Raw genomic sequence first — 5,395 nt, 5'->3', positions numbered from 1 at the left:
GCCAAAAACTTGATGGGTGCTACTCGTGTTAGCTACAATCTAAGGCAGTGTACCTATCGATGCAGTCTAGCACTAATGGCGAGTATCAAGGTCGTATTCCTCGGGAAAGCGAAAGCCCAGAGTTACTTCTTTGTTCTTTATTATATTAACCTAAAATGGATGATGAATAAATTCTAAACTAACTATTAACTACGAGCTAAGTTCTAAGGGAGATGCAGGAGTAATTGATAAGTGAAATAATCAAGACAAGAAGACAAACCCAAAGGGAATCTAAACTAGTTGGCATCCGAACAAAAGATAAAGGATCGGTGAGTCTAATTATGCTACCCGTGAATTCTTAGCGAATTCGGTTTCTCTCTCGAGATAACCGAATTCCTAAACCTAATAACCTAAAGTTGGAATCTCTTCCTAACGATTGATTCTTAAATTAGCATTAAGCTTTAATCCGCCTCTATTAAGCTTTGTTAATTCTTAATCCGGCTAGTTAATTATCCTTATCTCTAAGTGATTATTAACCAGTTCTTGTTATTCAAAGTTCCAATTGCCAAACGGATTTCTCAATCTCATAAAGCAATCTAAACATCACAATTCACAACGTCTCATGAATAATGCATTATTTTATTAATACTGAAAACAAGAAGAATACAAAACCAACTCAAACAATCCAACAATATAATATCAAGCCAACATAGTAAAGAAATCCCAATGGATTAAATCAGTCTAGCTAAACATGTTCATGTTTAAAACAATCTAGGAAATCAATTACAATGAAAGAATAATGAAAATAAAACATGTACACCCTTTTTCTCTCGAATTGGATGAACAGCTCCAAATCTGGATCTACACTTTGATTAATCTCCCAAATTGCTTCTTGAATTGCTCCACTCTGTTTTGCACTCGGAATCTTACGATTTGGGATTTTACTCACTGCATGACTCTCTCTCGCACTCGATTGTGCGAGAAACCGAACCGACCACTAGGGCTCAATGTCACTCTTTTCCCCTCCTCCTTTCTAAGGAAAATTCATTTTTCTTATATATTTAACTCGACGGCCGTGTGAAGTCAGGCCGTCTTTGAAATTGTGGATCTCACCAAGTAGGGTTTCACCACGGTAGTGTTCCTCCCGTGTTGGCCACCACGGGCCGTGTTTCTCTGGCCACCACGGGCCGTCTTGAAGGCCGTGGTGGCTACTAAACCGTGCCCAAAGTGCCAATTTTAAGAATCAAAGCCAATGGTTGAGCACGGCCAGAGTCCAGGCCGTGCTCAATGTATGCATTGCGGGCTCTTGTCCGATCTTGATGAATTCTCGTCCGTTTCCGCATGTATTAATCTATAATTGCTTAAACAACGATGATGGTCCTATAAATGTTCCTGAAATGCAAAAGAACACAAAACACGGGTGATCTGGGAATAAAAGCACAATAATTGCTAAGAACATACGCAATAATATGCAAGCAAATATGTGTAAAACTATGCTTATCAGTTCCCTATTATATTGAAAAGCCTTGCAGTGCCGTAGCCGCTAAAGACACTTGGGTGTGCGCTCACAATGGTGACTCCATTGGGGATAAGAGAAGTTGATTCCAATGTATGTTTGTCTTTGATTTTATTATTTAACGGGTGATTCTTGCATCACACACTATCACACATTGTGCACATTGGTCCCTATAGTTCTGATGGCGTTAGTTAGTGGTTCTTTGATTCCACTCAAACCCTAGAATTGGGACACTAGCTAACCATCACTCACATGTAATGAGTGGATTTCCTTCCTCACATGGACCCTTGAATGGTGAGATGAGCTAAGGAAGAATACTTTTTACTTGTGGGAGCCTTTTATCCTTATCTAAGATTCAGATCACGGTAATGACAATAGTAACCTCTCTTAGGAATCCTGATGCTTGCTATTTGAGATGTTTCTCTTTATAAGTATTTAAGCCCAAATATTTGAAACACTTGGCCTAAAGACATGTGTAATCAAGCCCAAGGCTCAAAATATGTACTTATACTGAGAAACATTACCTTGTTTATTTTAGATATGCTTTTGAGAGGTTATGGCATGCACGTCGGACCTACTATCCCTTATTGGTAGGAAGCCCATGCCCAATATTCTATGAAAGAAAGACTCACTATGGACTCTGTGCGGGAGCAATAAGGTTGGAAAGATGCTTTGTATAATAATGTGTATGTCAACCCCTTTTCTTTTGTCCTTGTGCATAGGACGTGCATCATGCATCTCACGTTGCTCCAATTGCACCGGCTAATCCCTCTACTACTATTGACCCAGTGGTAGTTGTAACTGACTGCTACTACTGCCAATATTAATGCTGAGGACCTTGCTAGAAGCGGAGTGCCCCATAATTTCTAGGATTCTAATGAATATGTGTTGGACTAAGCCAAAAGGGAGACAACTCTTGCTACTAATGAAGTTGTAAGTGGCTTAAGTACTATGCAAGGCATACTAGAAATCAAATAGTTGGACTCGACCTATGATTTTGAGGAATTAGTGTTTGACTGGTGAGGACAAGCTGTCTGCAAAGTTCAGGATGCCTGAGATGAACAAGTTTAACTGGACTGGTGATCCAACAGTTCATCTAAAGTAATATGTAACCATCATGGGAACTACACTGCTGAGTAGGACCCAAATTGTCAAGCTATTTGTACTATCACTAGAAGAACTTATTGTGAACTGGTATCATGGTCTAGAAAAATCTGCCAAAGATGAATGACACGATCTGTGTAATTCATTTACTAAATAGTATAACTATAATACTCATTTGGAAGTCTCGATTAGAGATCTTGAGTCTACTGAACAGAAGCCAAACGAGTCATTCTCTGACTTCTTTACTAGGTAGAGAAAGAAGGCTGGGTTGATGAAGAACAAGCCTTCTGAAAAGGATCAAGTCCATATGATGGTCCGAAATGTTCTTCCTGGTTGGGTCGAAAGGCTTTAGATGATGATTTCGAAGACTTTTATGGACCTGTATGATGTTGGGCTTTAGGTTGAGGAAATTGAAAATGACAAAAGGAAGACTGTGCAAACCGGTGAAAGGCCGAACTATCATACTAGAGGGAGTAGAACTTTGGATGTGAATGTTGTCCAACAATTGAGGAAGTTCTCCAACTTCAGGCAACCTCTCTTAAAGATCTTTGAGAGGTTAGTGCAGAATGGCATGCTCCAACTAACAACCCTAAAAAATCCACCAAACCCAAATTCACCTGGCCACAAACCCAACACGTATTGCAAGTTCCACAAAGCACCCGACCACCACACAGACAACTGCTTATATGCATTGTTTTATACATGTTTATATGCCTAATTACTTCTATTTTTGTGCATAGTTATCTTGTTTTATCCCAGAATCACCTGTGTTTTAGTTTCTTTCATGTTTCAGGTGATTATCGATGGACATTATCAGTAGTCTAGGGAAATACATGCAAATACGGACCAGAATCCATCAAAATTGAGTAAGGGCTACCATTTCAAGGTTGAGCACGGCCTGGACTCTAGCCGTGCTGAACCATCAACACTTGACTCCCAAGAGTGTCATTTTGGCACGGTTTCTGAGCCCACCACGGCCTGCATCACGGCCCGTGTTGGCTCAGCACCGGCGAGGGCATGGCCTGGACTCTGCCCGTGCTGATTAGCACAAGCTTGACCATGGCCGTGCTGGGACAATTATATAGGCAAAATTGAATTATTTGGCTAGGGTTCAATTTTCTGACTTGATTTTTCACATACATGCACGAGCCACCCTTTTCCAGACTTCGATATTCGACTTTGGGAGACTATTTCACCTATTGAATGACGGATTCCATTAGTTGAAACATCACATTGAAGATCAAGAATGGATTTGGAGGCATTCAAGAGGCAATTTAGGGTTCATCTTTCAGATTTTTAGGGATTTAAGGCTGTTCATCTGACTTGAAGAAGAAGGGTGTACATGTTTTTAATTTATTTTTCTGTGTTTGTTCCTTACTTTGTGTTAGCATGAGTAGCTAAAATTGTTGAATCCATTTGGGTTCTTATGTTGTTGGATTGCATTTAATGTTTATGAGACTTTGATTATTAATGCTTGTTTTCTTCTTGCTTTCATTATTAATGAGAAATAGCATTATTCATGAGACGTTGTGAGTTGGGATGTTCATATTACTTTATGTGATTGAGAAGTTCATTTAGTAATTGGAAATTTCAATAGCAAAAACTGGTTAATGATTGATATGCATCATACTACACATGTTTTCATGCCCGATTGTTCACATTTTTATGCTAGAATCACCTGTCTTTTGTTTCCTTTCTCGTTTCAGGTCATTTTCGAAGGACACCATCAACAATCAAGGGAAATACGTGTGATTACGGACCAAAATTCATCAAATTGGGCGAGGACTAGCACCTCGAGGGTTGAGCACGGCCTGGACTCTAGCTGTGCTGAATTGCCAACTAGCTACTTCCAAGAGTGCCTTTTGGCATGGTTTCCGCACCACGGCCCGTGGTGGTCAGCACCAGCTTGGGCATGGCCTGGAAGAGGTCAACACAATGGAACCTTAGGCATCAGCACGGCCTGGACTCCGCCCGTGCTGACCAGCACAGGCTTGACCATAGCCATGCTGAAGAGAGTATATAGGCAAAATTTCAATTTTCTTGGAGGAGGCTCGATTTTCTCTGACCTAATTCGAGTATACACTCAATTCACTTGTCTTCTAGACCTCAATTGTCGACCTTGGGAGATCAAATTCATTAATTGAGGGAGGATTACACTTGTTTTCAACATCGATTTGAGGATTAAAACAACATTTGGGAGCATTCAAGAGGCAAATTAGGGTTTGATATTTTGGATTGGAAAATTAGGGTTTCTCATCCAATTTGAAAGAAAAGGGTGTACATGCCTTCAATCTTCTTTTCCTTATTTGTTCCTTATTTTACTTTAACTATGAACATGAGTAGCTAGATCTTTTGAACCCATTGGGGTCTTTATTGTAATGGATTGTGCTTAGTTGTTAGATTTGTAATTGCCTTTCTTGTAATCTTTTTGCTATTCAGTAATAAAGTTTGATTCAATTAGTTTGAGACGTTGAATTAATTGTATTGTAGGTTGTTTCTTGACATTGAGAAATGCTTGTTACAACTGGAAATTGAATAGTAAGAACTGGTAATTAACACTTAGAGATAAGGTTAATTCACTCGCCGGATTAAGAATTAACAACTCTTAATAGATCTAAATCATGCTTAATGCTAATTTGCAATAATCTGATATGAAGAGATTCCATTAGGTTAGTGCAAGTTTAGGAACTTGGTGAGCTCGAGAGAGGAGCTGAGTTCGATTTAGGATTTAGGCACGGGTAGCAAGATTGGTAATTTATAAAATCAACCTTAGAATTCCATCACTTAGGTCCCCTT

The sequence above is a fragment of the Ricinus communis genome, chromosome 2, assembly GCF_019578655.1.
Source record: "Ricinus communis isolate WT05 ecotype wild-type chromosome 2, ASM1957865v1, whole genome shotgun sequence".
Classification (NCBI taxonomy): Eukaryota; Viridiplantae; Streptophyta; class Magnoliopsida; order Malpighiales; family Euphorbiaceae; genus Ricinus; species Ricinus communis.
Note: the sequence above shows the minus strand (reverse complement) of the source record.